This window comes from Etheostoma cragini, chromosome 14 (assembly GCF_013103735.1).
Source record: "Etheostoma cragini isolate CJK2018 chromosome 14, CSU_Ecrag_1.0, whole genome shotgun sequence".
NCBI classification, from domain to species: domain Eukaryota; kingdom Metazoa; phylum Chordata; class Actinopteri; order Perciformes; family Percidae; genus Etheostoma; species Etheostoma cragini.
This window is the reverse complement of record NC_048420.1, coordinates 14758990-14782899: the sequence shown is the minus strand read 5'-3', so window position 1 is coordinate 14782899 and position 23910 is coordinate 14758990. Positions and strand designations below refer to the sequence as shown.

Below are 23910 nucleotides of genomic sequence, written 5' to 3'. Positions count from 1 at the left end.
ACAGTAGAAGTCGGGAGGTTGGTCAAATCTGATTTACTTAATGTTTAATGAGTTTTGTTATAAATCTCAGCAGTCACAAACCCATAGACTGTTTCTGTAGCGTAGAACGGAGGAAGATGCAGTTACACATCCATACCAACAGACAGTAGAGAGTATTGAAACACCCAGGGAAAACCTTAAACTCATCTTCCTCTTCTCAGCCCCCAGTAGTTTGTACCCTTCAATTTCCCTCGCTGACTTCATGCTTGCCTTGTCCAGAAAAACTCTTCCCCTTCATCGTAGTGTGGGGGATCTCCAGAAAAACCAAACGATAGGTGGAGAAGGACCCGCTGGGGTGTGGGATTGCTTGTAGAGAAGCACCCGAGCGCTCGTCTGCAGGATTTGTTTGACTCGAGTAATTGAAAGTGTTTTAAACTATTATAGCAACTGGAGGGCTTGTTTAAATGTCAAGCTGCCAGTCAAGCGGGTGGGCCAAAAGCCCGAGCCCGTCAAGGCCTGTCAGTCAATGGAAACGAGAAGTGTCGGCTTAATGGATTTCTCCACATCGCTTCGTGTACGCAGCCAGCAGAGCTTGGTGGAAGGGGAGGGAAAAAAATAAAAATCAATGCATTGTCATGTGTGGGTGTGTGAGCCATCAAACCACCAGGTGGATTGGAACTGTATTTTCCTCGTGTCGATGTTGAGATGCAACACTGGGAGTGAGCAGAGGTGTTTGAGTGTATATGTGTGTGTGTGTGTGTGTGTGCGTGTGTGTGTGTGTGTGTGAACGCCTTGTCTGTATCTCTTACACCAGTCTACGTGTCTGTGTGTGTTGCAGTTGCCTAAGAGGAACAGGCTTTCTGAGATAGACAGACGTTCTCTGCTTGTCTCCAGGGGCTTTTGTTGTGATTTGAGGTGTAAGAGGGGTCACATCACCCTACAAAACAAGTTTTCTTTTCATCCCGTATTCTCTCCACAGGTAAAAATCTGCCTTTTTTGACTGCGAATTTGTTCTATGGTTTTCACAGAATCTTACACTTATCAGCCAGACAAACACTGCTCGCTATTAGCCTACAGGCCTAATGACGCTTTTGTAAGTAAATATGGTTATACATTTATCTGCTGAAATCAATCAAATCTAATTAACACACACACACCAAATAATTAAGCAAGAAAATATTTGGCAGAACAATAGGGCTGAAACGATTCCTCCAGTAACACGAATAATTGGATTACTCAAAATCCACGATGCTAAATTCTTTGCCTCTAAGCTTTGTTTAATCAATTTAACTAACGATGTATTGCTCTCTGTGTTTCCGCACGAATGATTATTACTGCCGCACAACAGGCTGACGCTTGTGTGGACACGATACTGACGCTGCAGATTACGAATGAAGGATGAAAGCAAAAATAGTGAGGGGCTAAGAGAAGAGATGGGCGAGAGAAAACAACAGAAAGTTTGGGATCCTTTTTAAGTTGGAAAAAAACGAAAACTCAATACAGTGTGTCTATTGTAATATCAAACTAGCTTACCACAATAGCAGGGCGTCAATGCTATGATCTCAGTAAAAAAAATTGTCTACACTTCCATTCCTCCAAACCCAACACGAGGTAACATTAACGTCTGCTGATCTCATCCACCGTGCTGTTTTACACAACTACAGCCTGTTACTCTGCAAACAGCAATGTTTTACAATAAGCTAAAAAGAACAGCTGTTTGTAGTCTAACTATTCTAATCTTGAATTTAAACAAATTCTTCTAACTTCAACTACTGCTGGAGACAACCAGCCATTCATCCCTAATCCTCATGGCTGCTGAATATGCATGTGGAGGACAACACTGGTAGGGGTGGGAATCACCAGATGCCTCTCATTACGATATTATCCCAACACTTATGCCACGATACGATATTATTGCGATTTTAAACATATTGCAATATTTTGCAATTTATAACTTTTTTTCCAACTTTAAATTGTTAACCATCTCCCCAAAAGGAAACTTTGTCAACATCTGTTTCATCAAAAAAAAAAAGATACATTTTTCTGTTTTTTCATATCGATTCAATTTTATTGCTGCAAAGTGCGATTGCGATTATTTCCTTTTATTGTTAAATAAATTGTTGTTTATTGTTTATTGTTGTTTTATTATTTTATTGTCCCCCAGAATAGTGTGGTTAAATAGCCCTGCTGTAAGTTTTGTAGCGGTACATTTACCTAGGAATATTGTACAGCACTTTTGCATATCCAGTGTAAAGAGCCAGAGGCATGAAGGGGAAGGGGGCGAAAAACATATACACTTGGAGCATCTATCCTTTTTTATTGTATGAAATAAAGACAATACATATTATCTATTGCTGTTTACTATAAAGCCAAATTACTTATTATCCAATTAATCTATGGCATAATCGGTAGAATACTTGGTTACTAAAATACATTTAAGTATGAATTTGGTCTTTAACACTGTAATTTCCCAAACTTGCAGTCTTATCTAAACTGGTGTGTGAACAGCTGAAAGTTGTCGTCTGATGGATGTCTTTCCAGTATTGCAAGGTTTGTCACAAGGCACAGACACAACAGGAGTAAAGCATTCACATACAGACACCTTGCACACAACGCCCCCACCTTGCGAGTGCCTCAGATGTATTTATTTTATCATTTCTAGTCTTGGTCGCAGCAAAAGGCTGCCGTTGCACGTACCTTCGCTTCATCTCACTACCACCTTGTGTGATTTATAGCCAGCAGATCCGGCTCCAGCGCCATCATTTTTAACCGCCCCGTCTTTTATCTCCACCAAATGATCGTATTAACCACAGCCAAAGACTAACACAAGGCAGAAGGAGATGTCTGTGTTGAGCTAAACCAGACTACACTCTGAAAGGCTTCAAATCATTTCACCATGTTGAGAGCGAAAAGTGGTAATTACTTGTAATTGGGGCTTCAAAATTTTCTCTCGCTCGTCCCTCTTTTGCTAAATTGGATGATTTCCTTTTTTTCTGCAGGGTTGATAGATACCTCAGAACCTATGGGGGGGGGAGAAGAACAAAATTGAAAACAGTTTTGTTCCATTTGAAATGAATTGTATTGTTGTTAATGTGCTTTCCCTTCACATGCTTTCACACACATGCTCTCTTGTACTCCCGCTAAGCCTTAACATGTTAGAGTTGTTACTATGCTGTTACATTTTCTTTTTGTGTATGACTGCTCTGTGGTATTTGTAGCTCATCTTTTATGAATGGACATGTATTAAAACGGACACTCATCGCTTTCCTGTGTTTCAATTAGCATCCCCCAACTGGATGGTTTTGAGCTATAAGATGGCTGAATATTTGCAAAGTTGAGTGTACAAAGCTGTGTGCTGTCAGTGTGAATGTTTTTTTTTTATTTTTAAGTTCATACATACAGTATGTAGATCACTTGGTGACTTGGTTCAGATTCTGTATTTGCAGTGTTTTTGTTTCAGTCAAAATCATTTCTTTAGTTGCTCTTCCGACGGCTGTAGCTATAATTTTTTTTTTTTTAGTATTGACTAATCTTCATTTTTTTGATTAGTTTGAGCATTTGAAAATAGTGATGAATTCCTGTCCAGCGCCCAAAATGATGCCTATAAAATTGCTTGATTTGTCCAACTGACAGTCTAAAACCCCTTCTCTCTAACATTTGACATTAAGTATAGCACTAAAATAATTGCTACCTAAGGAGAGAATCACTAAAACTTGATGAAATGACTCTGCCAACTTGTTGAATTAGCAGTAACATTTGGTACCAATGATCCCGGTTCTGTCTGAGCGATGCAGAACATGGTCAGCAGAATTTTTTAATTTTAGTAAGTCAAACAACTTATTCCAACACACAAACAGATGGTTTGGAATTTGTACATGAAATGTACATACACTTTTGTAATTACTGTGAATGTGTGCATAAATAATCAACTTATTTAACATGGTTTTGAAAGGGAACTTGCTATTTTACAAAACAACAGGACACAAATAATTGCTGTATTGCTCATCTTTCTGTGTAAAAGAGAGACAAGGAAATTAGTAAAAGGAAAAAAAAGGGGGTGGGAGAAAGGGAATGTGTGGCAAACTAAAAGCAAGGAAGACAGTCAAAGATTTGATATAGTGCTGGAGGAGTTTTGTCTTCTTGTTTCACTGAATCTAGCAGTGGTGTCTCAGCAATATTTTAATCGTGCTCTAGCATAGAGTTGCTGTTATTACATGTGTGTTCCGCTGTCTCTCACACACACACACACACACACACACGGAGAGGAATTGTGAACAGCTGACCTTGTGTAACGTTTTTAGATTATAGAGCTGCAGCTAGAAGCAGACTGTGTTCTGCACTGGTGTGAAACTAATAGTAAAGAACACAGAGGTTCTACGCTGAGTAATCCAATTTGACCTTGTCTATGAGAAGACTGTTCATTGAAGAACATTCTTCTAAGTACGGCTTTGGCAGAACATCTCATGACCCACTTTTTATGGCTCTGAGCTGACAAGCTGAAAAACACAGTCTAATGGCAATCAGGGAGGAAAAATACCAAAATAAAACTCAATTCAACTTCGTAAAATCTTTCTGAATGTAGCACTAACTCATTTCTGTCATTTAATATTAGAAAAAAATAAATAAAATAATAATAAAAAAAAAAAAAAAAGTTAAAATAAATGTTAAACGGCAAAGGGAAACTCCCCTTTAGAGAAAATGGGAATAGCTCTGTATATTTGATACACCTTATGGCTTTGTGGACATCATCGCTCTCACTCGCCATATGCTCAGTCTCACTTTTTCCTCACACTGTACGACTGTGTGAGGCTGAAAGAAAAGGGCTCACTGTGTCCTGCCAGCAGTGGAGACATCAAAAGCGACTATTTGGCAGAAGTTGGGGTGCTTGAGCACATAGGATTGCTGCAGGAATAACACAGGGTGAGATGTTATTATTACAAGGCTGATTTAGGACTATTATGGAGAAGCTCTGTGGGGGTCTTCAGTGCAATCCAACCTGACGCACACATGTAACGCACACATCACTTACATATTGACCTCATCGGCGCACATTTACAAAAGCAACTTAGAAAATGCACACAACAACATAGCATGTTGTCTTAGATTCCCAGTATGCAGGAAATACTGCAATAACCACATACGCACACGCTCATGCACTTAAAGGGAGATAGATTTGTGCACTTAAACGGGCGGGGTGTGAGGTTGTGTGACGACGAGTAAATCACATGTGACAGAACCCAAACTCAGCCGAGGTGTATCTCTTGACACAGTGTGATGGGGCGCGCCCTAATGCATTACTGTCCACCAGGGCTTTGTGTATGTGGACGCCCATATGTGTGTGTGTGTGTGTGTGTGTGTGTGTGTGTGTGTGTGTGTGTGTGTGTGTGCAGGCAAGCATGTGGCAATGTATGTGTGTTTGTGTATGCATCTGGGACCTCTTTACTGCAATGTTGTGAGCAGCCAATCATTTCTTCCAGTCTAATTAGCACACATGTAAATCCAGGGTAACCGTGGAGCTCATCCAGGGACAACCAACTGCGACATGGCAACTGTTTTGTGTATGTGTGTGTGTCTTTGTCTGTGGGCACGGGGTTGTGTGGTTCACTGAGTTTACACATAGATAATACAAAGAGTAAGAGGGGTGTCTACCACTGGTGACCAATGAATGCTTGTGTTGGACCCCCCTCTGCCACTTATTGTTTGACCAACCATCATTGACTTTGTTCAGGGCACTATCATAACCACCAGCAGCCACCAAGCCGATTTACGTCTTTGCTGTGCCAGATATACTGGACACAGTCCATTTGGAAAAAAATATATAACCTTAGTTGAGTCAGGGGGAAAAGTATTTAAATGTTTCGATCACAGTATGACACAAGTTAAACAATTGTTAGCTATATTTCTAAAATGCCAGTACAAGATTAATCTTTTTTTTTTTTTAGATTATTTTTAGGGGGTTTCTTCCTTTAATTTTGACTGGACAGTTAGGCGAGAAAGGGGGGGGGGGGGGGGGGGGGGTAGAGGGGAAAGACATGCAGGAAATCGTCACAGTTTGGATCCTGGACCTCTGCGTCGAGGCATAAACCTCTCATGTGCCTGCTCTACCACTGAACCAAGCTGGCCCCTTTAATTTTGTTTGTTTATATAAAATAAAAAAGATTAATTCAACGATTTATTAAGCTAAAGAAAATTTCACAATTTTTCCTTATCAAACCCTGTTGACGTACAACTGCAAACGGAGGTGGGTATGTATCACACCTGATGTAACAAGACAGTGTTTCTAGGTTGGCACCTGGGGGAGGGGCAGGAAAGGATGGAGGGACGCTGGATCAGAGGGGATAACGACAGGAAGAATAAACACATGAATAAATAACAGCAAAAGGCAAACGGAGCCCAGCCATCAGTTCGATTTGGCTGAGCCTCGTCTCTCGATTGCTCACTCACAGCTGGGAAATGCACGGTAACTTGGTTTAGTCGAGGTGGAAAAATAAAAATCTCTCCGAAACAGTGGACCCAACTTGTGCGTCCGTGCGTGCGTGCGTGTTGCTGAAAAGGAGGAAGAGATTTATTTGAAGTTCAAGCACTGAGAGAAATATACATTTTGATAAATTAAACTGGAAGTGTCAGCTGAAGTGAAATCACTCAAAGCGGATTAACTCATTTAAACGATAAGGGATGAAAGCAGGGGAATCGTCAGTTAAAGAGTAAGTGTTAAACAGTTGGATATTGGTTGAAAAATAACATAAAAACAGTTATGTTAGTTGACACATAACCACTGAAAGCAGTTGATTTTCCATTACATTTAATTATTTAACATAATTTGTAACATGAAAAGACTTCTAATAGTAAAAACTAAAATAATTGGTATATTTTAATGGAGAGGAAACAACACAGCAAAACGGTTGCGTGCGTGTGTGTGTGTGTCACTCACAAGTTACCAGAAACAATTTTTTATTTTTTTATTTTTCAGGATCTACCCAACAGTTGAGGCTCTTGTATGTAACTCCCAGTGGATAGCTATAGGGATCTTTTACTCTGTGCTTTATCTGTGAGCAGTAATATAAATACACATCGTGTGTGTGTGTATGTCCGCATGGCTGACTCAAAACCAACCCTTTGAAGTGAAGGAACGATGAGGGGAAGTTAATTACGTCCCATTATGCAGGCTGGGCGCGACCATGCACCAGTTAGGGCCATGTTTTTTCCCTTTAATTAACTAGAAAGCCAAACGCTCGCCTGTCAGGGAGCTGCTAAAAGAGCATTTCAGAGGAAGAAACCCTCGGGGCGCTGATGAGAGGGCGCTAGGACTGGCCACATGTTAATGGCGAGGTGTTAGCATCTTAAACTGCGTTACCGCTCGCCGTTCTCAGTAGTCCTGCGGAAATTTGCAAAGGGAAATCTCGGGGATGGTCTCCAGGGGAAAAAACTAGCAAAGCTCGTTGACTTTGAGAGTTGATGTTGCAGCACTACAAAGTGTACAGGAATGGGGGGGAAGTTAAGGAACTTTTTTTAACTGCTTCAAAAAAGAACCGAAAGTGCCTGAGCGTTAACTTCTTAATTAGAAGGTCCCTTGGATGGCTTGTGGACATATAGCCAAACTGGAGAACTTTGGAAACTTGATTATGATCTCCAGCCTGAAATGAGTTTCTCTGGTGCAACACCCACGTTGAAAATGGCTCCATCGACCCTTCAGATGGATAAATTCACAGATGGAGGAAGTAAACACATTTTGTAGTTTCACTCATCAATTTATTTACATTGCAACTGTTTTTTTAGGAGCTTCATTTAAAGAAGAAAAATATTTTTCAAATATTATTAACCATGTTATTTTATTAAAAATGCAACACAGATGCCTTTTTCAAAAGAACATACATATAAACAAATATTTCAAAGCTTCATAATACATGTAAAACTGATGCTCGGGTGTTAAACTGTATAAAAACATAAAGGTCAGACCCAAAACTTTGGGGTTAAGTATTTTTCATCCAAAGGGGCAATACAATTTAAAATAATGCCTTTTGTTGTGTACTACTTTACGTTTGTGTTATACTCAACTATAATATAATAAATAGTTACTCTGTAAGAGCTTTTAAGAGTGGCAGGATGTTCTAGTGGAGTGTAATGTGTCTGATATAAAGCCAGACTTGGTTTATTCAGTTTCTATACATAATCCTGATATCCTGATATTTATCATAGTGAGTACAGAACAAAACAACTTAGTTTAATGATGGAAACAAAGCTGCTTAGCAAAAGGAGAAATCCAACCCTCTTCTACACTGACACGTCACAGAGCTGTAGACTAGTTCACATGTTAACAGTAATTTCCTGTCTTTAGCAAACAACACACATCTTATTTTGAGCACCTTGTTGAAACTTCAGTGTTCACCTGAGCATGGTTTGGCACATTCACTCAGAATATACACAATGCGGGCCTTGTAATGTCAGTTGTTTGAGAAATGACATGATTGCAAAGAATTAACTTGTCAGGTGCTCCTGGTGCAGGTAACTAAAACTAGCACACTTTAATTGGTGTGTGTCTGTTGTTTCTGTGCTGTGCTCAGTAGGATAGCGATAGTTGCAGGGAAGCATGTTTCTAAGGGTAGCAATTACACAGAATGTGACAGCATGGAATATGATGATTACTGTTAAACAAAAGGCACATTTATCCAATTGAGAAGATAACTGGGAAACTGATGCTCTCTGGCGATTGTCAGTCTTACCGGGCCTAGTCTCTTCCATTTTACTGACTGCTTTTATTTTTATATAACATATTTATTCATATATATATATATATATATATATGTGTATATATATATATATATATATATATGTATATATATATGTATATATGTGTATATATGTATATATATATATGTATGTTTCTGAGGGTATGTTATGATAATATATTTGCAATGTCTTTCCATAAATACCGTATTTCTCGTTGCTTGTCCTGAGGGATAGATTTTATACCCTCAACATCACACTTAATGTTGGACACAATCAAATCTTGTCAAACCACTGATGAGTATTTTCATTAAAACTCATCAGTAAGGAATTATTCTTTTTTTAGATGCTTATGATGACTTAATGCCACAAATAATCTTATAAATGAAGGCATGTTTTTACCAACACATGTACTATGCTTAAGATACAATATACATAATTCACAAAGCTGCTAATGCAAGGAGGTTAATTAACAAGAACCACTCATACAACGGTTGCCAATGTACTGTACAATACTGTGCACTGCCAAAGGGTGGTGCTAACCACAAAGTGAATTAATCCTGTGTTACACACAAACATTAGAATTCAGAATAGATATGGCCACAATAATATTTCGGAGCAGAATATACTGTATATAAATGTATGTAGTCCATATTCATATTTTTACATTCATTGTCCGATTTTTTTATATGTAATTTAGCAGCAGCAGATTCAACTCATGCCATTGTACACACTCATATAGGGACACACTATTTTTCTCACTCTCTCCACACATATTGACCGGTCTGGGGGTCAATGACTGTGCAGATGACAACTGAGTTGTTATTAATGGCCACTGCGTTCCAATATATCCGTATCTGTGCAGGGAAAATGGTCTGTAGCCTGCCCACACTCCTTCCCCCACATTGGGCTCCAGCTGTCTGGCTCCACTGTGTAAAAAGATCCAGGCTTGTCTCTCTTTTTTACCCCCTCATAACCTCTTAAAATCAAGGAAAAGCAGGGGAAATCAATAATGAAGATGCTTCTGGAAGTTTCGACTAGTTGATAAATGTTACGGGAAATCATTGCATTATGAAATAAATAAATAAAGTGTTCAATATGCTCCAGTGAGTAGAGGAAAAGTGCATTTCAAAGAAATAAAATAAGTTAGTATTAGGGTGTATTATATGTTAGGAAACCCAGTAAATTAATTTTAGTAAAAGCAAATCATTGCAGCAGAAATCAGGGCACCCTTTGAGTTTAGGGTCCTGGATAGGAGAAGAATGTTAAATTAAGAGGAGGGCCTGCAGCGTCACACACTGTCCGCTTCTTAACGCTTAACACACTATCTTTTTGTGACTTTTGAGATGACTGTAGCCGTGGCTCCACCGTGACTTCTGCTTTTACTCTCCTGTTCATCATTATGAGGCTAGTGGTACTGAATCCTTCTCCCTTTCACATTTATATTTATCTATGCAGCTTACTGTTCTTTTTTTTTTCTTGCTTAAATTTGGTTGTTCTGTTTTTCTCCCTTTTGTCCATCCTTTATTTCCTCCTTCCTTTTACTAATGTACTTTTGCTTATACCATGCCATGCTTTTTTTGCTTATACGATGCCAATACTTAATATTTATTGCACGTGTTCAACACACACACACACACACACACACACACTGAACCACACACTCAGCACTACATTACAGTGCAATCATTTATACTTTTTTTTTCCTTCTTCTTATTCTCATTTCCTCCATTATAAGCAAAGCATTTACTGTGTCTTTCCTCTCTGTCACTTTCTCACTAGTGTTTCCCCTCTTTCCCTCCTCTTTCTCTCCTTTATAGCCAGCTCTCACTCGTCTTTTTAACTCTCCATCTTGGTCTATTCTTCCTGTGTCCTGCACTGTTTCTATTCCACCTCACTCTTTCAATCCTCTCAGTCCCCATCCTCCATCCCTCTCACTCGCGGCCTCTGTCTGTTTCTCTCTCCGGATGGGTTCCGGCTGTTGAGCTGGTGGGGCTGGTGGCCGGTGTGACGGCTCGGCTGTCTGGTGTCGCGTGCGATCAGGGCGGATGTCGCGCGGCGAGGACGATCAGAGCTGAGCGCCTCCGCCTCACTGCGGGTCACCTTTCACGGGCAATTAGTGTCGGAGCAGAGGCGCGCTCGCCGCTTGTCGGCCCTGCTTATTGTGAAGATCAACGGCAATCAGTCTCCACACTCCACCCTGCACTCTCTCCTGCTCTCCTTTCACATCTCTGCCTCTAACCCTCACTCTCTCTTCCCCCTGTCTTTCTTTGTTGCCTCAGTATTTTTTTGAGTTTTCCCCTGATGTGTTTTTGCAGCTCTCTGGCTAATGGCTGCTGTCTGGCAAGATGTTGTCCGACTGTTCAGGTCTCTCGTCAATATACACTCTTTGACTTATATTCTATTGAAGAAAAATCGTATAAAGCTGTGAAGACACTCCCACTTGCTCCTGTATCTCCTCTCTGCACATTGTTTAATTCACTTCTTGTTCTCTGTAGCTTACTGTGCACCGGAAGCTTACTGTGTTTTACTCTCACGGACCTTTTTCTATCTTGTTGTTTAACTCTTGCATCATCAGTCTGTGGGCATCCCTGAGTCAAAGGTTTATATTTTCTCCAAGTGACTCCATTAAAAGACTACAAAGTTTTTCAGACCGCAACGTTTAAGTCAGTAACTCTGTGTTCTCATCAACCCAATGTGTTAGTTCTCTAGAATCCAAGATTTCATCTAGGGTCACTCTCCAGTTCACTAAAATCAGTAGCAATAGGGCTAGACAATATGGTTGGAATCAATATCACAAAACTAGCGCTCACCCAATATATTTTCTTATTATAGATGTATCGGTATACAGTCTGTCAGCCGATGAATAACAAGAAATTGCAGTACAGTAATGGCAAAGATATGTCTGCTGTACAAACTGTATCACGCCGTCACTGTTTTTAAATGACCTAAGAGCACTAATAATGAACCAATTTTAATGCAATGTAAAATTACCTGCTTAAAAAAAAACTTGTTTACAACTTTCTAATGGAGAAATGAGTTGAATCCTCATCAAAAAGATGTTTGTGTTTAAGTATATAACAGCCGACGTGTTATCAGATTTTTGAAATTCTCAAACTTGCAAAATGCAGTGGGGGCTTATTCAAAAGGAATAAGGATAAATAGCAATGCAGATGCATAACATGAGACGGTAATGCAAAAATCACAGATTCATTAATCATACTGATGTTCAAAGCAATTAACTGTTAATTTCAAACAATGCAACTGTGGGCACAACGATCTTATAATGTTGTCAGGGATTGGTTTGTAAATGGCAGTTGAGCTTGTTTGAGTGTGGCTGTGTCCACATGGAATCCAGACTTCAAGGTTTTTAGAGTCTGCACTTACGGAAAGCTATTTTTCAACATAGATGATGCATGTCACTGTGTAACCACAGGGTGCGTGCGTGCGCCTGCGTGTGTGTGTGGCCTGCAGTTGACTTTGTGCAACCTTAGTGGAAATCTTGGTTGACACGTTGTTGCTTTTTTTGTCAAGGCCAGTAGAAGATCCTGATCTGAGAATGACCTTTTCGCTTTAATGTGGGCATATTTGTTTGAATAATGAGTTTTTCTTGTATGCAAACAGTCACATAAATCTGTTTTTAAAAGCCAACAGTTATAAAGTCTCTCAGAATCAACGCACCAATTGTACTGTAGTTGCATTATTCATTCTTAAGCTTTTAGTCTTTGAATATTTACTTCTGTTATTTATTCTAATGCCTCAGAATTTTGTAGATTTTACTGTAATGAGCTATTTAGTTGTTCCTGTATGCTAAGAAAGTGATAGCAAATAACGCAACATTTACAACATTTAACATTTCTATGGACGTATTAGGCTCAGCTTTATCTTCCATCTGTTTATGTATTGTTGAAAGACAGAGAGGTGTGTAAATGCAAATGTGAGGCTTTGGCGTCTTGCTTGGCGTGCCTGGCCAGTTTTGTGCTACCGCTGCGTGGCAGTGCATCTTTCATTTCAATATTTCAAAATATTGAAAAGATTGCCTTTTACAAAAGGGTCTGAAACGTGGTTGTTCAGCTCTTTGCCAGATACCTACTGTTACTTAAACCAAGTCTCAAATCTGATTGGATATGTTTGTGCAGCTTACTTAGAAACATGCACACATATAGTTAAAAATGATTTCTGTATTCTTGAACGAAGCCTTTTTTAGTTTATTCTTTTCAATATGGGCTGAGCAAGCAGTTTTTATGTTTTTGTTTCTAAGCCATCAGGATGTTTATGTACTGCAAATAAGCAAATGTTTTTGTCTAGAAAACAACTCAATGCATTGTGCAAGAATATGTTGTGTGCAAGTGCATGCAGCAATAGTGTGATTCTTAAATATATATTGTGTCCTCCATACATATATTATCCTGTGAATTTAGAGTGCTTGCACTGTAACATTTCTGCCACATTGTAACGCCCACTTCCCCACATTCAGCTTTAAACACAGAAGAGTAAAAAATCAAGGAAAAAGGGCAGGCTCATTTGCATATGGGGGCTTCATTAGATAAAGCTACGGACAGAGAAGAGTGCATCTTCAGCCACAGTGATGAATAGCTGCTGCATCACAAAGTCGCCTCAAAGTAGTCTCGTTGTAACCCTCATTTGCATCAGTGCCTTTTTAAAAAAAAATATATTTATCATCTCACTTAATGGTGGACACTTAGCGTTAATCCTGTGTCCTCCTGAGAATCCTCTGCTAGTGTTCTGCAATTTAAATAGGCTACTTTTGAGGCTGTGATTTAAGAATAAACGGAAGGCAGTTATGATGAGAATGAGGATCGGAAACTGAAATGTGCAGAAAATGTGTTAATTACATGATGTTTTAATAGAGCCCCGGTGGTGCATAAATTATAATCTTAGATTTAATTACAAGTGACATTTCTTGTACAAAGTTTCATGCATGCACACACCATCTTACACAAATAATACTCTCAAGTTTGCTGAATACAGTTGTACAGTAAACTTGGATTGTCTTTGAGCAAATAACTATGAAATTCATTGATGGTGGAAAATGGTAGCAGCCCATGTCCCATAGTAAGACATCAATAATGATGACTGAATGATGATTGGAAGATTGGCAACTACTTACACTGAGCGTTGATGTAAGCAGCTAGCATGTGTGCATGCTTAGACAGCCCAGTCATTGGTGGGGAGTGTGTGGTAGAGCAAGTGAGAGAGTAGTGATGAGACAGAAAGAGATATGGATATCCTTTATAATTGGAGAGCAAGAGGGAGACGTTGCAGTCTGCAAGGCTGAGACATGAAGTTACACGTCAGGCTACGGTGTAGGGTCCGTATCGCCATGTAGCTACATACGTTCTAGTCTCGCTTATCCAGACCCTCATCCACGGCAGTGCTGCTGAGGTGCTGCTGCAAAATAGCCTCGGGAAGTAACTTGTTTTGGTGGAACCTGTATGTTCAAAAGATGTTTTAGTTGTGCAACAGAAAACTCAGATTGGACGGATAGTCTAGCTAGCTGTCTGGATTTACCTAGCAGAGGTCTGAAAAAAGGTTAACCATAGTTCTCATAAATCAATTAGAGTTTAAAATGCCAACACAAAGGATGCCCATGGAACCTCAACAATATAGACTAGGTACGTACCCACGGCCAGGATTTAATACAGGAGCATAAATTGGCCTTAAGAGTCACACTAGCGGCTCTGTGATGCTGTACTTAGGCACAGTAGTGCTTTGCCCAGATTAAAGTGTCTCTTGTTATTTGAAAATTGCACTCCTAAAAGGTAAAAGGTTTGATGGTTAAACTATTTGCTAGAAATGGAATACCAGAAGAAATGGAAGTTCATCACAAAGGTGAAAGGAATCGAATCCTGCCTCATAACAGGTGATCAGTGCTGAAGCCATATTCCACAGGAATCTAAAGTTCATACACTTGGGATTTCACATCTATTTTTTCTTTCAAAAGTTTGCTCCCCGAGAAAAAGCAAATAGTAAACATGCTAAATAAATCATATTTTTTTCTTTCTATTCCTCCCTGCTCTTTTACACCCTCTCTCTTTTTTTTTTAAATTTATTTTTTATAAACGGACCCATGGGCGGTTGCGTCTCCCAGGCCTCATGCCATGCTGTCTTTTGAACGCAAACCTGTGCGGATGGGCCTTGAACGGCTGTTTCATCTAGTCATCCAGGGCCTGATGAGATTTGACTGGTCCAGTCCCAAGTGAGGCCTGCATCTCAGCGGCTAGCCATCACCCTCCATAAACAAACTAAGCCCAAACAGTGTCAGATGTTGGCTTGCAATTAAACGATGGTCGGGAGTCTCTCTGGGAGTCGGGTGGAAAGGGAGGGAGAAATGAACAAAAAAATCAAGATCATGAACTGAAACTAAAAAAAGTGAATTTCTTCTGCCCTTTTAATAATCATATCCCTTATAATGGCTGAAATTTCTGACACGCTGATGTAGGATCATTCTCCTTTTTTTTTGGGGTCTGTTTTAGTGAATAAGTTTTAGCTGTTTTTCTGCTCCAAGATATGTTGACTTTCTATTCACACAAGGAATCTGTTGCCTGGAAAGCTCTTTCATATTAGCAGTTACACATATACATTACATTCTCCATTGTGAAGAAAACCTTATTCTCCATTGTGGAGAAAACATTATTCTCCATTGTGGAGAAAACATTTTTCTCCACAATAACATAAAATGCTTTAAAATTCTAGTCGACATGTCCACTCTTCATGGCTGCTACCCATGCAACAGAGGGCCCCAGCTGGACTCAAACTAGGGACGCTGCTGTTGCATGGTCTGTGACTCACACTTTTATGCCATCGGGACAATCCACCTATAACAAACCTCTTCATCGGTGTCTTTAGTAAGCCTGTACTTGGCTGTTATAGCCAGACACACTCTGACCATACCAAAGCACCGAGTGTCTCATAACACCAGCATTTAGGGTTCTCCTTAATGTAACAGAACCCAAGGGTGAAGCTAAGCCAGCCTTCAGGACTGCAGTGCTCTAAATCTTAAGTACTGGTCTTTTTTTGAAAGAATCTTCCCAAGAGCTTGCCGGCAGGACTTTAATTTCTAGTCCCGGGCGCTGATTTATTTGATTTTTGAGGAAGTTTTGCTAAGCGGGCTAATGAGAAGCACAGTGCTGTTGAATGATTTAATAGGGAGATGGAGCTCATAAAGAGAGAAAGTCTAAAGACAAATTATCTTTATATTCCCTAATTGGTGAAAGTAAGAAAGGTAGTTTTACAATAAAAATGACAATTAAAAGAGGGCTGCTTACTCTACTTGTGCCGTATGTTTCACAATTAGATAAAAAAAACTGCTATATCTTTAAGAAATAGTTTATGGGAAATTGCTTTATTTTGTTAATAAATAAACAACCTCGTCCTACATTTGGATTGCAACCCACGAGCAACCACTTGCACAAATACATTCTGTGTTGCGCATCTACCCTGCCGTGATTCGTCAATGCTAACCGGAATTCAAATGGAAAATCAATGCCTGAATAAAGTAGCCTGTGCACATAAATCTGAACTTAAATGTTTGGAAACCTTAAGCCAACTTAAGGCCTAAACATAAGGGATCATATTATGCTCATTTTCAGGTTCATAATTGTACATAATTTGTACTTTACATAAAATATAAATTGCATTTCCAGTTCTTGGTTTTGTACTTTTAGTCTATTGAGGAAATTAAGTCATATTGCACGGATTGGAGTTTTTTCTTTGGTATTACTACCCTACATTATTCAAATGTCAATACCAACAAATATTAACTTCTCGTGCTCTAAATCTTAAAATCATTCTGTAAAGGCATAAGAGGCTTTGTTAGATAAGGCTTGACACTTTTCAGTCACATTTCAGGCCAGTTCCAGCCATGATGCAAACCACATTATTCTGAAAACATTGCCGTAAAATACATATAAAAACGGATGGATCCCCCTATGTAAACAGATGCCCATGTTTGTGTTTGAGATGATAGGGCTATTTGCATCACACTCCAATTCTGTTAGTTGCATCCAGAAGATGGGAAAAAAACGGTCCGTTTTAACACAAAAGGTTATCTTGAAAACTTGAAAATCTTTCATGGAAAATAATTAATGAGGTTGAGGGTGATGACTGATCCAAATACTCTTAAGCCTTTTTAAGTGTACAGTACCATGCTTAAAGGCAATATATTTGCTATTACACACCATAGTATTATATTCTTAACCGAGAAAAATTGTATTTCTTTGAATTGTTTATAATAAAAAGATTGGTCATGATAAAAATACTACAATATAAAACAAAATATCTATAAAGGTACTGTAAGTTTGGCAAATGTGACATCCATCAGAATAAACTGAAATGTTCTGCTGGCTATTAGGTAGTGTATGTTAGACTCTCAAAACAGGTTTTGATTGTAAGTGGATTTGCTGTTCTTGTAAATATGAACTTTGACCCCTTACAAGTGTAGCGGAAGGAGGATTAGGCTCATGTTTATTCAGCATGTAACAGCCCCTGGGACAAATCACACTCAAGAGTGGCTCTCGCCCCTGGAGACTGAGAGAACCACCTAAGGGTGTGGAGCTAAATATGGAAATTGCAAGACATGCTCCAGTATGCATATTCACTAATGTGCAGTTCCTCAAAATAAAAACTGCCCCTTGTTCACAACACACACCCCTCCCCCCCCCGTCTGTCCTTTGCAAATACTAACACAAATGTAAAGATGCCATTATCTGAGGCATGTTCCATTAATATAAATAAACTCAAGTCATGTTTCTTCTTAAATTTCATCCTTTCTGTTTTGTCCGTATGCCTGTAGAGTGACTGAGAGCTGTGTCTGTTTTTTTTGCCTGCCTACCCAGATGCTCTGTTTGCTCAGGTCTGCTTAACTGCAGCTGAAGTTGTCACTGTTAATATGGGTTTGTGTTCAATCATCCTGTCAGCTTCTGAGAGGTGTATGAATGACAGATTTAAGAGGCAGTCGAACTGGGGGCTAAACTCAAGGAGGGCAATTTCTTTCCTGTGAACGTAAGATCCTCGACAGACAGGCGTTAGCTGCCGAAAGTTAGACAACACCGTCTGGTCCAGTAAACGCATTGACAGTGATCAACAAAGGAGTGTTGTCTTACTTATTGTTTTTTATCGTCTTCTTGCGGTCTCAAAGATCAAGATTTTTTTTTTTTTCTGCATTCGTCAAATGTTCAATCTTTTTTTGTGTAAAGCTGTTGAAGTAAATGAGATTTCCCAAAGAGTCTGTGTTCGCCGAGACGCACTCAAAGTGATATTGACATGTTGTCAAGCTGGTGCCTCTCTCTGAGGACATCTTGGGTTGTTGACGGGCCTGGGCTGCGATCATGATTTTTTCCCCTTCTGCTGTTGAGTAATTTCAGCTTGTCTTCCAGAAATGATTTGTTGCTCCTATTTTTAGTCCAAACTCCAATCTTCTTCAGTCAAGTCAGTCAGAAGTTGTCTAGAAAACACCTGCTGTGAAGTTCCTCAGAGATCACTTGTCTGAAATCTGGTCAGTTGAGGGTTTCTTGATTGAGCTGAAAATTATCATGACGGGGGATTAAAAGGGAAGCAAGGTGAGGTGAGGCTTGTTGTTTGGAAATTAAAGTAAAAGATTGGTGAAATATTTCTCACTGTTCACTGGTCTTGAAGCACAACACCTGTCTTTCTGCTAAAGTCGATATTGAGAGTATCCTCCATGGGAATAATAGCAGGGGAATAGCAAAGCATGGTGAAGGTGCCCAACAACACTTTGAAATGCTGAACTCAGAAATAAGATTATCCCTCAAAACAGACAGAGGTTCCGCTAGGAAGAGATGTTAAATATACGTGTATTGTTCTAGTGAGTCAGTGGAAACACTTACCTACTGTACAATATAACACAAGCCTAATGCCAGTTTGCCACATAATTGTGGGGATGTAGCATGTTGACGCTGTGTAAATGTTGGCTGAAAAGGGATGCTTTAGTGAACACTGAAGATTCTTGTGTTAACTAAATACATGTATGTTTTCAAGTATTGGCCTGATTTTAAAATTCAAACCTGCAGTATATGACTTGAAGTGCAACAGACTGCAAATGCAACACTGCTATATCATTACCTTAGTATATATGGTGATCGTGTTAACATATGTACATTAGGGTTTTGGGGAAAAAATGGATCCAGCAAAGTATTGTCATATTTTCTTTGGCAATACTGTTTAGATATGCAGACGCCTGTATCGATCTTTTGTTATACATATGTGTTGGTCAGTTTGTCTGTTTGAAAATCCCATTTTGCAGCAATCAAACTGAAGTAAGATGAACAAATTTATACTATTTTTTTAGATAAAACAAATGTTGACAAAGTTTCCTTTTGGGCAACATAATTTAAAACTCTAATAAAAAAATTGAAGTTGGAAAAGGTAATTTGCAAATTATGCAATATAATTGCATAAATTAATGAATGAATGAATGAATTTGCAATATGTTTAAAATGTCAATAATATATTGTGATATACTAAGTATTGTGATGATATTGATCGTGAGGCCTCCCACCCCAATGTACTCCCCAGAAAAAATGGAGCAACATTAGTATTTATGTATTTGGAATTGTGTTTCTGGCCATCCGAAGCATGCAAGTCCAATATGCACTCTCTTTTTAGCTCTGTTTTGGTCTCCGACAACTCCTGAGGGAAATATTTAGCTCTATCTGGTGTGTCATCAGGTAGTTCCTACTCTGTCCGGCTGCCGTTTGGTCACTTTTTAGCATGTTGACCGGTAGGTCAACATGCTAAAAAGTGACTCCTTCACATGTACCTAATATCCGATTCATTGTTCATATTGATCAGTGCAGCTTTAAATGAAAATGACCGTCCATGTGCCGGGGGGAGGGGGCTATTATTGGTGTTGATTTGTTTTAATTGTATTCCTATGTTACATCATCCACAAGTGCATGCAGAGAAAATGCCTACTATCAGAGTTGCATGTTTAGAATATTTATCATATATGATTGGAATCATGGGATGACAAAGTACGAATAGTTTCCATTATGAAAGAAATGCGTTGCTTTTATGTTGCAACTTCGCTCAGGATGAAGAGGCACAGTCCGAGCCCTGCAGGGTTGAGTGGTCTAGGTCATCAGGCAGCTGTGTGACATATTGTCCTGATGTTTGGCTGTATGGGCACCTTGTGGGCCTTCTCCCCCACATCTACTCATCCCCTCTTGAAACACATGAGGCCAGACTAGCTCAGATGAGGAACTTGTGGCTGTTGACCATAAAAAGAACATCAGGGCAATGAGCCACAGAGAAAAGGACATGGTGAAAGCAGGGTAGTGAATAGGGAGGTGGGTGAAGATGGGGGGGGGGGGGCAAGAAGGAGAACAGGTTGGAAGACTTAGATGAAAGTGTGACAGAGAGATAAGAGCAAAGGATAGAATAAAGAAGAGCATGACAAGAAATAAGGCAAAGAGAGATGGAGAAAGTGAAAGAGAGAGTGTGCGCTTTGGGCCAAATGGGAGCTACACTGCTCCAGCTGTGGCCATAAAACAGCAGGTGGATGCCATCATTAGGCCTGCTCTCCTTGCTCTCTTGATGCGTCTCTCCTGGCGCCAGGCACTCATCCGCTCTAGGATCATGCAATGATGCCATGACATAAAACATGACTCTGGAAAGAAGAGGAAAAAGCCATTGAGTTTACAGTAAGAGTGACTCAACCTAGTCTATATATTGGATTTAATGTGTCATGCAACACTTTTGTACAAACTCCAGTTTTCTGTATTCTTAGTCTTTTTCGGATATGCCTGTATCACGTGCGGACTGTGGACTTGTTATTATCAAACATTAGCAAAAATAATAATTCTATTATCATTTGTAAATAATTTCCACACCAAGTCTTATGTACTGGTCTTATGTACTTAAAAAGAAGAAAACCAACTCAACATTTTTCTTATACCGACATAGTTTTCAGCTCAACTTTTGTTAATTTAAGGACGACCGTAATGCGTTATTATCTGAAATGTTTACAATATTGTGTCCCCCTCCCCTTTTCCTCTTCTCCTGTTTTTGTTCAGTGTAAGCTTGTGCAAGAGTTTGGAATTTAGCTGGGAGTGTACCTAAGAGCTGTCATCTGGGATGATAGTTTGATGGCAGATGAGAGCTGCCATTGCAGCACCCTCCAGGTGCCCTCGGGGCTAAATGGATGGCTGCAACATGGCACTTTTAGAAGGTGCTTTTTTTTGCTCTGATTTGTCTTCACTCGCTGTGTTTTTCCTGCCTTTAGCAGATATGTCTATTTGGGGCTGCGTCATTCTTTTAACCTTTTCTTTCTCCAGATTTTTTACGGACCTTTCACTGTTAATCTTGTTCCTATACGATATTAATGGAGAGAATCCCATACATTGAGAGTAAATTAAGTTCAACATTTTGATGTTTGCTGAAGAAGTTTAAATCTTCATTTGAAGTGATAAGTGACATGCTTGAAAACTCTTCGCTCCATGCTTAATGAGGAATCATTTCTAACTGAACTTCCTTGTTTGCTCATGTTGTTGTTATTCTTTTTTAGGAATACAATATATTCATTCAATTAACTATTGTAGACAGGAGTAACTTGTTAGATTGAAATCTGCTCAATCAGTGCTAACAACCACTCACTGAGAATTTCTGATGTGGATGATCTTCCTCATTCTGTTGTTTTGGCTTTGGCGGCTCCTGGTATATCTTTTGAGTTTATGATTGGTATTTCGCTGGAGTTCAGTCTTCTTTCCTTTTGTGGCCTCAGCGGGGAGCGAAGTGGTGTTTGGAGGCATGTCATCCCCTGATTTCCCTTTAAAAGCCGACCCTGATGCTTTTAAATGCATCATCAAGGCAATGGGCTGTCTAAGTTGGTTACAAGTTAACAAAATAAACACTGACAATGAAATTAATAATGCATATTGTTTGCGAATGCCTCAGCTGGATGATTTGACTGATGTATGCAAGGATGGTAATTTATTGAAAGTAAATTCATGTAATTGTGCAGCGGAACTTGATGAAGCAAAAGAAGGTGTCAGCACGGCTTCCATCATCATCAGAAGAAAGAAATCATTAAAGAGCAAAAACAAATCCAACTTCAAAAGGACGGTGCAGAACAAACAGTGATTTTATGGATGTGTTTCATTTAGACCAAAGTTCAGAACGGCTGTTATGGTAAATATGTCAGATTTGTTGTTGGTTGTTTGTGTATGTGATAGTTTTTGGTTTATTTATTTGTCTCACGGTCCACAGGGATGTAAACACTCACTCTGCACATATCAAAGTAGTCAGTGTAAATTTAATTTTAAGATGAGGGTGAACAAGCGCTAAAATGTAGCTGTCATTGTCAAGTCGTATTTCCAGGATGAGGAGCTCAACCGACAAGACGATCCCAGCGCCCAACTTGGTAAAAATAGTTTACAACTAAACTGTCTTTAAAATGATTAAGATGTCAGCAAAGTGGCGTGATGTGAAAATGATGCATTTGGCTCACTGTTTCCAAGCAGAAGTGACAATCTAATTTTCAGTGTTTTACCCAGAAAAACCCAGAAATAGTCCTGTCTGAAGTGTGTTATGGGAATTTAAGCAGTTGGGGAATTCACATTTACTTGTGTATGTAGTAGCGCTTAAATCAAATAATGAGGGCCTTTGCTGACCTTTCTTCCTCTCTTCCAGTCTGTATCCCAAGATATCCTTACATTATGCCTGATACAGACACATGGGCTCAAGCTTCCACTCTTAATTCCATCTATTGTGTCTGCTCTTTGTTTTAGACTTGTAAATCATTGTTGTATTACATTTTTAAAGTTGTACTGGCTTCTGTAATTCAACATATTACTTACCAGCGTATTGGAGCCCCCAACATCTCCTTCCAGGCTGTGCTGCCTGAAAGGCACTAGGATTAGACAATGGTTATGGTTAGGTGCCGTGAAGTCAACGGTCGCAGCACTGCCTTAAAGTCGATTAGGCAACTGTTATGGTTAGGTATTCTGACGTCATCGGTCGCAGAACGGCCTGAAGAGAGACGTTAGGGGCATAAAACCCGACTCGGCTCATTATGATAGGGCACTTATAACAAATAGAAGACCAACGTTTGTGCAACATATTTTAACCGTGTAACTGGGTCTCCGGCCTAACCATCAGGGTCTAAGGGCGGCTCTGTTGCGATGATACTTGAGAGCTGCGCACTCCTCGTCATCAGATGAAGTTTCTATATCTGATGAAAATGATGGGTTATTTATCTCTAGGCTACGGTCAGTGGTCTGAGCACAATGGGCTTTTTTAAGGGGTAATGTCTTCGACTAATAAATGAAGTAAGAGGACGATTGTAGCGCTCACTCTGTTATATCGCCGCAGATGGGAGGGATTAGATTGCTGTTAGTTGAAACCCCCCATGGAATGCAGACGCCAAGTAGAACTTGTAGCCTAATAGTAATTGTATTGTTGTGTTTGTACGTTTTATGGATGTATGATGTTGAAACAATGGGACAGAAAATACAACTGAGGGGGGGCAAAGCCCCCTTTTTCCTCCTCGTATTGCCAGGTGCAGTTACCATATAGCTGTTGTTAAATAAAACGTTTACTTTAAATATCTGATATTTGCCCAATCAGCATGTCTTCTCTTCATCATAACATTGTTGTACATATGTGACTGGTCCCTTGTCTTGTGTCTGTCTGTGTGTGTCCGTTTGTTTGTGTTTGTGCATGTCTGTTTGTGCATGTGTTGTTTTGTCTCCCTCCCTCCTGTTTTTCCTCTGTTTTTGTGGCCCTGTGACGCGTCCCAATGTATTGTTCGTAAATGTTTTCTGAATTAAAAAATATATGATCACAAAAAATCATTGCATATTAGCAATGTTGCATGTTTTAAAAAACTAAATAATATAATGTACACCAAAACTATTTTACAAAAGTTTGTATTGCTCTTTGCTAACCAAAATACACAATATTGATTTATGATGATCATTGACAGTGGGAGTTTACAAAGAGTGAGTGAAGGCAGCAGTGTCAGTGCCTTGACCCAGTGTAAACGTGGCCCCACCCTTGCCTAAAATAAAACGAGCATAGTTGTATTATAATTAGTAATTTTTAGAGTGCAAATCTAACTACAGATGCAAAATAGGCTAAACTAGATGGGCTTTTTTGTGTGTGTGTGTGTGTGTGTGTGTGTGTGTGTGTGTGTGTGTGTGTGTGTGTGTGTGTGTGTGTGTGTGT

At 39.5% G+C, this 23910-nt stretch overlaps 1 long non-coding RNA gene across 1 annotated transcript; it reads right to left on the bottom strand.

The window, feature by feature from the left end:
* Nucleotides 1-4402: 4402 nt before the first annotated feature.
* LOC117957249 lies at nucleotides 4403-22681 on the bottom strand. The gene is made up of 3 exons (XR_004659456.1): nucleotides 22538-22681; nucleotides 10535-10538; nucleotides 4403-4412 (listed from the first exon to the last, which is right to left on the bottom strand). It is a non-coding gene; the product is annotated as an uncharacterized LOC117957249 (long non-coding RNA).
* Between the last annotated feature and the right edge of the window lie 1229 nt (nucleotides 22682-23910).